At 40.3% G+C, this 13,686-nt stretch overlaps 1 long non-coding RNA gene across 1 annotated transcript; it reads right to left on the reverse strand.

Moving 5' to 3' along the window:
• Window positions 1–7,421: 7,421 nt before the first annotated feature.
• Window positions 7,422–9,837, reverse strand: LOC308501196. The gene is made up of 3 exons (XR_013993851.1): window positions 9,760–9,837; window positions 8,698–9,251; window positions 7,422–7,877 (listed from the first exon to the last, which is right to left on the reverse strand). It is a non-coding gene; the product is annotated as an uncharacterized lncRNA (long non-coding RNA).
• Window positions 9,838–13,686: the final 3,849 nt, after the last annotated feature.

Below are 13,686 nucleotides of genomic sequence, written 5' to 3' on the forward strand. Positions count from 1 at the left end.
GATCAAGTGCACCAGGTTAGGAAGATGGTGTGAATTGGGGTTGGGAGCTGGAAAAAGAAAATAAGCACCAACTGTTTGGATACAAACAATTCTTGAAGATTTCAGGTGTGCTGGGAGGTGACATCTCAGGCCATTTGATTGGGGGATTTCCCAGGTCAGAGCAGTGACCTCTGCAGAAGGTTATTTTCTCTATTTGATGTTGATTCTGACTCTGAAAGTCATTCTATCATACCTGAACTCTAGATGGACACTTTTTCACTTTTTTTTAAAAAGATATTTTTTATTGGGGAAGGGGAACAGGACTTTATTGGGAAACAGTGTGTACTTCCAGGACTTTTTTCCAAGTCAAGTTGTTGTCCTTTCAGTCTTAGTTGTGGAGGGCGCAGCTCAGCTCCAGGTCCCGTTACTAGTTGCAGTGGGCACAGCCCACCTTCCCTTGCGGGAGTCGAACCGGCAACCTGTGGTTGAGAGGATGCGCTCCAACCAACTGAGCCATCTGGGAGCTCAGTGGCAGCTCAGCTCAAGGTGCCGTGTTCAATCTTAGTTGCAGGGAGCGCTGCCCACTATCCCTTGTGGGACTCGAGGAATTGAACTGGCAACTTTGTGGTTGAGAGCCCACTGGCCCATGTGGGAATCGAACTGGCAACCTTGGGAGTTAGGAGCACAGAGCTCTAACCACCTGAGCCACCGGGAGGCCCTAGATGGACACTTTTGATGAGTTTCTTTAATTATGAATTTCTTAATAGACTAAATTTCTTTTATTATGCAGAGCCCACCCCAAAGCACTCCCCATCTTCAGGGTCTCTTACCTCTCCAAGTTTACCTCTGCCTCCATCATGGACTCCTCCTTTGCATAGGTACTGAGAAATTTCTCCAAGTTTTTAGCCCTGGGGTCTCTGATCTCTCTTTGCTGTCTTCCTCCAAGATCTTATTCATTCACATGGCTTAATGTAATTATAAAAAATACTGTTATCATCTATTTTGTAAAACCTTTTACTTTGTTAACTACAGAAATACGTCCAACCATGTCCTTACAAAAACCTCATGACAATTGGAAAATGAGAAAAATTAGGTTCAAAGAGGTTAGGCATGTTCTCTGGGGTCATCAGACAAGTGGCAGAAGGGAACCTGAACTCTTGTTCAGGGCTGAGCCATCACCTTTTAATGGAGAGGGCAGTCCGTCCAATCTGGTTCTGACCTACACCCTAGTTTTCAGTCCTACATCTCTACCCAGAAGACCCCAACACCCAACTTGTTTCCCATGGATCTAGACTCCCCCCAACTTCATCCTTCCAGCAAAAGTTGAGGTTCTCTGAGAAGTACAGATTCAAACCTTCTTTTCTGATTCCTCCCTCTCCTTTCCTCTTCAAGTTTCTATTTCTGCCCCTCATGGCCTCTGCTCCCACCTCTTATTTCTTCTCCTCCATTTTATTCCACCGAGATCTCCAGGTTAGTTTCCCTAAATCATCACTGTGAGAACTTGCTCTGTTTGGAAATCCTTAAAGACTCAGGTATTTCTTCAGTGCTGTGCTTGGAGCACCAGGCAGCAAATAGCCCACCTATTGATTTCCTGTTTTCCCCCTTAGCCTCTGTTGTACTCTAAAGGTGCCCATGCTTATTCCTCCCCTCACCTTTATCTGGGCTGTTCCTCCTACCAGGTGCCTTCCTTCCTGCCTAGCTGAATGCTTGATGATATATTTTAAGATTCAATTCAGGCTCCATTTCCATAAAGCTTTCCTTGGCCCCACTTATCTTCTCCCTCTTTGAACCTAAATATCAATTTTACTTTTTCCACATGCTAGGATTGTTTCATTTATTGAACAAAAAACATGAGAACAAGCAACTGAACCCAACCAAGAACTGAGACAAATGACAGCATTATAAATAAAGGACATTAAAAGTCAGTATAACGTATTCCATATGTTCAAAAGTTAAGTAGAGACATAGAAGATATAAAAAAACTCAAAGTAAAATTCATGACAATATCTAAGATGACAAATACACTGGATGGAATTGGCAATAGATTAGATATTACAAAAGCAATGATTAGTGAACCTGAAGGCATAGCAATAGAAACAATACAAAATGAAACAGGGAAAAAAAATTTTTAAGTAAAAATAGCATTAGTAAGCTATGGAATAACTTTAAGAGACATACTATACAGATAATTGGAGACTCTACAAGCAATGAAGAGCCGGGACAGAAAACATTAAGAAATAATGGCTAAAAAGCATCCAAACTATACACCTACAGATCTATGGTGGTTAATTTTGTGTGAACTAATTTTGTGTCAACTTAGCTAGGCTATGGTACCATTTTTTAGTCAAACATCAGTCTAGATGTTTCTGTGCAAGTATTTTTTAGACATAACTTTTAAATCAGTAGACTTTGAGGAAAGCAGGTTAGCCTCTATAATATGGGTGGGCCTCATCCAATCAGTTGAAGGCTTTGAGAAGGAATTCTGCCAAATCTGCCTCCACGCTCAAAACTGTAGTATCAAGTCTTGGTGAGATTTCCAGCCTGCCAACCTACCCTACAGATTTCAGACTTGCCAGCTCCCATGACCATGTGAGCCAATTCCTTAAAACACCTATCTGTCTGTCTGTCTATCTACACACATACATACTGTTCGTTCTGGTTCTCTAGAGAACCCTGACTAATACAAAATTCAAGGAGCTCAAGGAATTCCAAGTACAAAAAACAAGGCACATCAAAATCAAATTTCTCAAAACCAATGATAGAAAAGATGTTCTATGTACAGAGGAACAAGACAAAGATACAATGTACAGAGAAACAAAAACAAGGATACAATGCAAACAAAAAGACAATGGAGCACCATTTCTAAAATACTCTAGCAAAATTATATCTAGTAAAGTATACCCAGCAAAAATATTGTTCAGAAGTGAAGGTGAAATTAAGGTAGTTTCAGACATACAGAAGCTGAAAGAACTCATCACAAGCAGACCCCCAGAAAAAGAAACATTGAAGTGATAGATACCAGGTAAGAAGCTAGATATACACAAAGGAATGAAGAGCACTGGAAATGTAACTACATGGGTAAATATATATGATTTTTTTTCTTTTTAAAAAAGAATTGCCATTTTTAAACAAAATAATAATGCATTGTGGGTTTTATAACATATATAAAATACATGACAATAGTAACAAAGACTGTGGGGTGAAAATAGATTGCAAGGTTCTTATACTACAATAAGTGAAATGGTATAAAATCAATTCAATGTAAATTCTGATAAGTTAAAGATGTGTACTATAGGGGCGGCCGGTTAGCTCAATTGGTTAGAGCACTGGCTCTTGACAACGAGGTTGCCGGTTCGATATCCACAAGAGGCACTGTGAGCTGTGCCCTCCACAACTAGATTGAAACAACTACTTGACTTGGAGCTGATGGGTCCTGAAAAAACACACTTAAAATAATAAAAGTTTAAAAAAAAAAAAAAAGATGTGTACTATAAACCTAAAAGCAACCACAAAAATAACAAAGTTATGACTAGTAAGTCAGTAAAGAAGATATGATATAATCAGAAAAAGATAAAAAAAAAAAAAGGCAAAGAAAGAGGACAAAGGAGCAAAGAATAGAGGAGACAAATAGAAAACAAATATCAAGATGATAAGACTCAAACCTAAGCTAATCATATAAAAATATGGTGTAAACACTTCAACTAAAAGGCAGAGATTGTCATAATAAATTAAGAAAGCAAGACGCAACTATACACTGCCTGCAAGAAATACACTTTATAAATACACAAATAGTAAAAGTGAAAGGATAGAAAAAGACATACGCTGGTAACACCAGTTGACAGAAAGCTGTAGTGGCTATATTAACAGCAGACAAAGTAAATTTCAGAGCAAAGAATATTGAGATAAAGGTAATTTCATAATTATAAAGGAATTAGTCAAAATGCAATCCTAAACATATATGCAACTAATAACACAACTTCAAAATATACAAAGCAAAAACTGATAGAACTTTAAGAATAGATAAATCCAGGGGCCGGCCAGGTGGCGCAGGCGGTTGGAGCTCCATGCTCCTAACTCCGAAGGCTGCCGGTTCGATTCCCACATGTGCCAGTGGGCTCTCAACCAAAAAAAAAAAAAAAAGAATAGATAAATCCACAACTAAAGCTGGAAACTTTAGTACCCCACTCTCAGTAACTGATAGAAGTGGGCAGAAAACGAGCAAGGGTATAGACCTCAACAACGCTTTCATCCAATTTGAACCTTGACATTTATAGAACGTCACTATTCATCACACTCCACCTCGTTTCTTCAAACAGTAAAACACATTCTTTTCAAGTGCACATGAAACATTTACCAAGATAGACAATACTCTGAGTCGTAGAACAAGTCTTGGTATATTTGAAATGATTCAAGTCACACAAAATATATTCTTAGAAATATACCAAATATTGTAAATGGAATTAAATTAAAAACCAACAACAGAAAAGATCTTTGGAAAACTCCCAAATATTAAGAAATTAACACACTTTGAAGTAACCCATATAACAAAGAAGAAATCAAAAGGGAATTTGAAAGTATTTGAACTGAATGAAAACACAAACATACTAGATTTGTGGGATATTGTTAAAGCAGTATTTGGGGGGAAATTCATAGCACTAAATGCCTGTACTAGTCTCAAACCAGTGGTCTCAGCTTCTACATTTAGAAACGAGGAAAAGAATAGCAAACTAAACCCCAAGTAAAGCTAAGAAAGAAAATAATAAAGATCAAAGCAGAAATCAATGAAATAGAAAAACAAAGTTATCAACCAGTGTTTGCTATTTGCCAGGCACAGTACTAAATACTGAGCTTACATATAAGGTCCCATTCCTTGAGGATCCCTCAACGAGTAAGTTAGATGGGCATTGACTGGAAAATAATCACATCAGAATGCTAATTATCATGGTGGAATGCTCAAGGTGCCAGATGATCAGGGGAAGGGGAAGGAGGGTGGTTAAGTTCAGGCTCTAGAGACTCAGACCTTCAAGTTCCACAAAGCGTGATCTTGGACAAATAATCTAACCTTGATTGTCTTCCTTTTCTATAACATAGATTTAATAAAAGGCGCTGCACCGCACAGAGCTATTACAAGGTTTATAGAATGCCTAACACATAGCATGTAGCTCATCAAATGTCAGGTACTAACATAAAGACGTGGGTTTCATCTATCAGAGGGAAAGACATGTACAAAAACAGAAAAGGGTGAAAAGAGGGAGGCATGGCCAGGAAACTACTCATCTTTTTTCCAGTCATGTAAAGCTAGGCAGATAGATTTATAAGTCATTACAACTGAAACTGAGTTTTTATGGTGTAGCTTAGTACAAAAAAATTGTGGTTTAAACCAGGTGGAGTTATTTTTTTGAGGTGTGATATATAGATGGAGTACAAGTTCAACTGAGTCCAGGTTCAATTACCTTGCTCAGGTACGTTCTTCTACTTGTTACCTGTTTTACTTGGGCAACGTACTCAAGTCCTCCCCTTTGTTTTCTTGTGAAATGGGTAGTTACCTCCTTTACAGAGGGGCATGTAGTAGATGAAATAATGTACATATAATCTTACTATACGGCCTGTTCAAAACTAATGGTGTGATTATGTGGTTTTGGAGTTAGCTTCAAATCCTCGTTCTGCTTTCCTAGTTATGTGATCTTGGGCAAGTTACTCATCACAATTCTCCCGGAAAGGTAGGGTCATTCTGAGATAAGCCAGGTTCAGTATAAATGAATGGTGGTAGACTTCAACAAAATTTATTAGATACTGATCCCTAGTTGTTTGCTTGAGAAGTCAGAGAATTTTAACAAGCTCCTAGTACTTTGGGTACTGTAAAAAGCTTTTTACAAACTAACTCTCATTACAACCCTGAGGAAGGTACTTTTATCCCCATTCTATGAATGAGTAAATTGAGGCAGAGAGGTTAAGTGGGTTGCCAAACGTAATATGCACAGCATGTGGTAGCACCATGGTTCAAACCTAGGCAGCATGAATCCGTTTGGCAAGTCTGCCCACGTGCAGAAAAAGGCCAGAAAAGCCTGTTTGGATGGTATGTTGAAAGATGTTTAGCACAAAAGGTGGGACCTAGAATACTTGCTTACAGCTATACTTGGACATCAGGAGAGAAATGCATGTATTTCCTGCCCAGCATTATTATTTATTTTACTCTACCCTGAGATTTTATACTCTACAAAAGCGAACTTTATTTTACTGAGCAACTGCTCTCTAAAGACTGTGCATGTGGTATTATCGAGACAACAGGGCGTAGGGCTGGTCCTGGTGATGCAAACAGGACCTTACATTTCATCTGGGATCCCTCCTAGCCAGTCTGCAGGAGTTTTCCAAGTTTGTGCAGAGGCTCCACTCCCAAGTTGTGGATTTGGGTAATTTAGCCTTTATGTTCCTGGGTTCTCCAATCTCAAAATGGGTTAATACCCACTTCATTGCTGTGGAAATTAAACATAAGCCAAATGCCTAGAACAGTGCCTGGCACAGCTGTTTCCCTGAAAATAAATTAATATAAGGTAATTTTTGCTCCAAGAGACGCATTAGAGCTGATGGTCCAGCTAGGTCTTATTTCTGGGGAAACATGGTAAGTAGTTAAATGCTGCTCCGTAAGACAGATGACCTCTCAGATGTTTAAAATGCCAATAAGCTATCCCAGATTGTTCTCCAAAATCATGGCTATAAATAAGCAGCTCCCATTCTCAATCACTTGTAAAACTGTCCGCCACATCCCAGTTTGGGCCATTATCCACTAAACCCCAAATTCACCTTCCTTAAATCTGACCCCAATGGCTTCTAAATGGGTTCATGGCTATTCCACCTCCCCAACCTCGCAAGCTCATAGCTCCACCCAGGACAGACTCTACCTTCTAGATGGTTCCCAGCTAGTACTCATCTGAATCAGGGCCTATGACTTAGATACAAAGCTGGCAGCCTGTACAAGGGGGCTTGACAAGGCTTCCATTGTGACTCAACCTCACATCACTCAGGCAATTTTCTTCCACCCAGATACTGACAGATAAGCCTAACTGCTGTGCAATTTTAACATTTATGACCAATCTCAGTTACTAACATCAATTTGCCTGTACTACATCGTGGAACTCAAGGATAGGACTGGTCTAATTAGCAATCTAGGCCTATCATTTAACACTATGTTTAGTGGGCTATGGGCGCTTTTACTTGGGCCCTATAACTGGTCAGGGACCAGTTATCTTCCCAATGGCAAATACCTGCCAATATGAAGTTAAACATTAGAGACCACGAGGCTACACAGAACAGACGAGAGTGCAGGGTCTTTAGTGTGGAACCAATCAGGCATTAACTGCTATATGTAGTTTTAACAAGGACCCCACACATAAAATTTTTCAGGATATCAATCACATTTTCAAACAAAAAAAGAACCACAAATATGTATATAGTCATCTTTATTATAAAGTCATCTTTATTATAATTCATAAATACACCAGAAATATCTTTAATAGGACACCTAGGTTCCCATGGGCCTCAGCTTTCTGTCCTTTCAGTCTAATTTTAGTATCACAATTTTTCACCTTAGGCATTCTGAAAGGGTTTCTGGGCCTAAGTCCAAGGACAATCTCTTTTAGAGCTGCCCATGCTCAGTGCCTTCTGCAATTCCTTATAAATTCCAATAAGTCACTTGGCCAATGGAACATTCCATTGCTCTACTGGTTAAAGTTCTGGGGCTATACCTGAAAAGTTACATTTCTATCCTTCTGTTACCCTTTTACACTAAAGGGCAGTTACATATGTTCCAAAAATAGTACCACTTTACCAACTGCTCCCCGCCAAATAAAGGACCCAAAAGCATTGCCAACCACCAAGTTATGTGAGGCTCCTCTTCTCTCCTGAATAAAAACAGAAATTATTAGTCATATTTATAACTTTACTTAAAATTTTAAATTTTAGTATATACTAGATGTTTCCTGCATGGTTTGTCTCCTCAGTCATTGTCCACAGGACTCTGAGAAGCTGTAGGAATATGCAGGTGCGGACTCGAAAGCCCAGCTTCATCTCCAACGCCGTGGAAAGGGACTGTACATCACGGGGCAGAGCCCTATGCTCCCCTACGCCACTTGGACAGAGCCCCGGGGAGAGTGACCTCCCGGAGATATCCACGTTGGAATGCCCGATTAACCAAACTAGTGTAATTAAGGCAATACTGCCAAACAGCATTATCCCTCAAAACCCTTTAAAAGGATTTCATTTTTCTTCACCCCATACTACACATGTAGATTTGAAAAGAGCCTGTTGGGTTAGTAACTTTTTAAAAATCATTATCAAACCAGTCATTGTTTCGCCTCTAATATCATGGGAAGGAATAGCACGTGAAACCAAATGCTTATCTCCTTGGACAGAGCTCTGAGGGGCTAGGCACATTATATGGTTCACGTGCCAAGCTTTGCTGTGAATTTGGTTAAGTCAATACTAACTATCACAAGTCTTTCATTTTCACAACAGAAATAACCCCTCTATCACATAAAGATGGGAAGATCTTAGCAGTTTCATTTTGGAAAAAAAAAAGGCCAAGTTCCTATCTGGATGTATTAAACAGCAAACAATAGCATCTTCATGAAAGGGGGCTGAGCTCAGAATGATTAAATATCATATGCACAATGGTGACAGGCAAACACTGAGAAACCTAAAGCAATTCATAGATTTACTCACCTCAAATGAAGTTATTTGGCATCTTGAGGGAAGGCTGCAAAACAAGGCAGGTAAAGAGCTTAATCCAGCGGTACAGTACAACTGATTAAAGCAAATTTTCCTTTCACCGCTGATCAACCTAGATCCAGAGAGGGCGCTCTGGAGAGCTGTTTCCTGCATGGTTTGTCCCCTCAGTCACTGTCCACAGGACTCTGAGAAGCTGTAGGAATATGCAGGCGAGGGCTCGAAAGCCCAGCTTCATCTCCAACGCCGTGGAAAGGGACTGTACATCACGGGGCAGAGCCCTGCGCTCCCCTACGCCACCTGGACAGAGCCCGGGGAGAGTGACCTCCCGAGGCATCCGCGTTGGGTACCGTAACTTATTTTAGACGACTGTGCTAGGAATTGACTTCATCCAGTTGGAAGAGACTTCCCAGGGATATATCCACGTTGAGGTGGATCCTAAACTTGAGTCAACGCAAGTCGAGTTCAAGACCGATCAGCAGTCACAGATCAGTAACCAGATTTTTCATCCACGTACCACAGACATCTAGAAACTAGCAATTAGCGCGTTGCTGAAATGGTAAATGCACAACCGTTTCAGACAGCATTTAAGCCTCCGTATCTCTATCTTTAAACCCGTCATCTGTTGTGAAATTATCCTTAATGACAGACTGGCAGAATTAAGAGCCGTCATTTCGAAAGCAGGACTTAAAACGCAGGCGGGCGACAGGAATAACGTACTGCACGCAACTCCACTGAGGACACACGACCCCTGGGCGGCAGGGCGATAAATGGCACGATAAGCAATGCGGGGTAGTGGGGAGAGGCTGCGCTTTTAGCGTCTCAGTGAATAGAGTGGTAATTCGGCGCTCGCACCCGTTGGTTATGGCCCTCACTCGCGGCTCGCGAGGCCTCCGCGGCCCACATCCGACCCAACCCCACTGCACGAGCTAAGCGTAGTTAGCAGGGAAGACGCTAAAGGCAATCCTTACAGATAGTATAATCTCCACAGGAAAAGCTGGTTGGCAAGCCAGGGTACTAGACCTAGAGCTGACAAACCACGCGCGTAAAAACACTCACCAGACCACAGGTACACACAGCGCAACTCTTGCCCCAAAAGACCGAAGGAGCCGCAGGAATCCTTATTTATACCTTCTGAGGCGAGCGGAAATCAAGAAATGTCTATTGCGCCTGCGCCTTGGCATGCGCATTTAGGGAATCAGAAATTCGCTAAGGATGCTGGGACTCCACTGTGAGCTAAGCCCCACCCCTACCTGGCTCCAAGGCTTCTCGCGACCCGAGCGCCTTCGCGCGGGACCTTGCTGACGAATGTAAATTACAGAAACTGAGTTTTGTAAGCACGTAGGCGGATAGGTACATTCCTAATATCAAATCTACTTATCTACACGCATTTAACCCAATCTGGAGAATACGCTGTTAGATAAACGCGCCAAAAAATGACTTTGGCATAATAAGTATGCAAAACAGAAAAAGACAACTAGAGAAATGCGAGGAGTCTCAAAAGGGATCGAATCTGCACTGTCACATGTGAAATAAACATTTGATAGCTGCCTAGGTAATTAAGACAAGTGCTCCTACACAGAATTGGCTAAAATTAAAGCCTCCTATGCATACCAATGAATGTACTTAATACTACTGAACTGTACTTAAAAATGTACTTAAAAATTTTATGTTAAATATATTTTAACACACAGCTAATGTAAAGAATTAGGCAAGAATCCTGAAGATATATGTGAAATGTGAAACATCGCAAATGTGATAGAATTTCAAATATAGTGTTAGATGAATAAATATTAGATAAATTGACATAGAGCCATCATTGCTGGGCTATAATGAATAGAAACATTTATGGTTTTACTTCTATAAGGTTTTATGCTGGGTTTTACATACATTATTATTTTTTAAAGGTTTATTGGGGAAGGGGAACAGGACTTTATTGGGGAACAGTGTGTGCTTCCAGGCCTTTTTTCCAAGTCAAGTTGTTGTCCTTTCAGTCTTAGTTGTGGAGGGCGCAGCTCAGCTCCAGGTCCAGTTGCCAGTTGCTAGTTGCAGGGGGCGCAGCCCGCCATTCCTTGCGGGACTCTAGGGACCCGCAACCTTGTGGTGGAGAGGACGCCCTCCAACCAAGTGAGCCATCTGGGAGCTCAGCGGCAGCGCAGTGTGCCATATTCAATCTTAGTTGCAGGGGGCGCTGCCCACCATCTCTTGCCGGAGTCAAGGAATCTAACTGGCAACCTTGTGGTTGAGAGCCCACTGGCCCATGTGGGAATCGAACCGGCAGCCTTCGGAGTTAGGAGCATGGAGCTCCAACTGCCTGAGCCACGGGCCGGCCCTACATACATTATTTACTATCACAATCATTCTAAGACATTGGAACTATTACCCAAACTTGAAGATGTGAAACAGGCCCAGAGAAGTGGTTCTTAAAGTGTAGTTGGCAGACCCTGAAGTTGCTGAGACTCTTTTGGAGTCCATGCGGTCAATACTATTTCATGATAATACTTAGACTTTCTTTGCATTCTTCACTGTATTGACTCTTCACTGATGCCGTGAATTGAAATTACGGGTGAAACTGCAAATGCCTTAGTATGTTTCAAGGCCCTGTATTCATCATCACAAATTTACAGTTTTTTTTTTAAAAGTCAGTTTCAACTAAGAAGGTCCTTGATGAAAAAGTAAAAATCATTAATTTTATTAATTCTTGACTTTTGAGTATCCATCTTTTTAATATTCTGAGTGACAAAGTGAGAGTTACACATAATGCACTTTTGCTGCACACAGAGGAAAAGAAGTGCAATAGTTATCTTCAGGAAAAATACTTATGTGATTGAGTTGTGTACTGAAATAGCCATATTTTTTTCATGGAATACCATTTTACTTGAAAGAACAGCTGACATCTTTACCAACTCTATTATCTGTGCGAGACTGGGTTTTCTTCATTTACTTAAACCAAATTAGCATGTAGTAACAGATTGAATGCAAAAGCAGATATGAGAATTGAGCTGTGTTCTATTAAACTTAAGAGATTTGAAAAAAAATGTAAAACCTTGCCACTCTTCTCACTAGTTATTTTTCATAAAAATATATTCATGTTATAATGCGTTATTTAGAAATACATTGTAAATATTTTTTTAATTTTTCATTTTTAATTTTAGTACAGTAAGTATAAGTAGATATCACCCACAGATACTGAAGTTCTTTGGAGTTCTGCATAACTTTTAAAATTGTAAAGGGGTTATAAAACCAAAATGTTTGAGAACCAGTAGTTCAGAGGAAGGAAGACAAATAATTCTGCTACTTCTCTGGTGATATTACCTCTATTTGGTTACCTTTCAATCACTCATTCAATATTTACTTAGTGGATATGACTTATTTGCTAGGCATTGTGCTGTAGACACAAAAGTGATTCTAGATGAAACACTTTTTCTGTCCTTAAGAGCTCACAGTGGGGGAAATAAACATGACAGCAAATCATACGACTACAGTATGGCATGAATAAAGTATTCTGAGAACACAGAGGACAGAGGAATTGAACAATATTAAAAGACAAGAGGGTTTGCCTGGGGAGTTAAAATCTGAGCTAAATCTTGAAAGAATAATAAAGGGGTCTGTGTGGATGATGACAGCATTCCAGGCTGAGGAGCTAGCAGGCCTGTGGTCTGTCTCTCAGGAAGAGTGAGAAGTCAGCTTGATAAGGAACATTAAAGGGAGAAGTGCCTGGAATTTTCATGAGACTGGAAAGTAGGTAAGAGCTGAATTATAAAGTATTTTGTAGTCTAGGCTAAGTTTAAATTGTATCTTGCAGGTAACTATGGGCCAATAAGTTTTGAAGTAAAGGATTGCTGTGACTATCTTTGCATTTTAGAAAGGTAACTCTAGTGGCAGTATTGAAAGATAGATTGGAGAGGCTGGAGGTTATAAAGTCCTCCAGTCTTTGAATGTGGATGGTAAACAAGGAAAGAGAAGATTTAGGAATCAAGAGACATTTCTCAGGTAGAGAATGCACATAATTTATTGTCCCACTGTACCAGCAAGATAAGGAAGGAACTTGCAGATAACACCAAAATTTCAGGCTTGAGAGGCTGAACATATGGTGGTCTCTAACTCTGATAATTGAGAAAGTAGGCTGTTGGGGTAGACACTGGAGGTGCATGTGTTACCTCGGGAACATTTGGGTATACGAGTATGTATGTCCAAAGGGCAATCGGATATAGGGTTGGACTCCAGCAAGAAAGCTGAATTGTACATAAAGATTTAGAACTTATCAGAGTAAGAGTGATGCCAGAAGTCACTCTGGGAGAGAGAGTAGGGAGAGTGATGAGAGGACGTGAAAACCCGTCATTTAAATGGTGGTCAGGGAAGAGGCCAGCAGGACAGTGAACGCATGATCAGAGGACAACCAGGACACACTGGTGTCTGAGAGGCTAAGGAAGAAGTTTTGAGGACCAGCACATGGTCCAAAGCATCAAATGCTGGAGAGTAGTCAAATACCTTGGGAGCTGGAAACAAGCTTTTAACTGAGAAGTAACTGATGACCTCAGGGAATGCCATTTTATTTTAGATTTAGTTTAATGTGTTGAGTGAACATGGCTTTAGAAATGGAAAATGGTGTGTAGAAACTAGAGACCATATCTGATGTCAAGAAGTCTGTTCAGTTTACACCTCATCACCTTTTTCCTTGATACTCATTTAGTTCACTGCTTGGACTGTATATAAATTTAAATTGCTCGACATTAATATGTGAAGGGAGTGTAGGAAAAGCCGAAAATAGGGCAATAGATTGAAGAGAAAATAGGGTCAAGGGAAAATGTTGGGGGGAGTAGGAAATAAACATTAAACAAATGAATGATTGAATAGTGTGTGTGCCTCCTCAGTATGGAGGGAAATTGAGGGTGTTTATTCCTGTCAGATGACCTCTTTTTTATGAAGGTGACAAAAATTCTTGGGGAAAGAAGTAGTATCCACAAAAGACACAGAGGGAGTAAG

The sequence above is a fragment of the Rhinolophus hipposideros genome, assembly GCF_964194185.1.
Source record: "Rhinolophus hipposideros genome assembly, chromosome: 8".
Taxonomy (NCBI): domain Eukaryota; kingdom Metazoa; phylum Chordata; class Mammalia; order Chiroptera; family Rhinolophidae; genus Rhinolophus; species Rhinolophus hipposideros.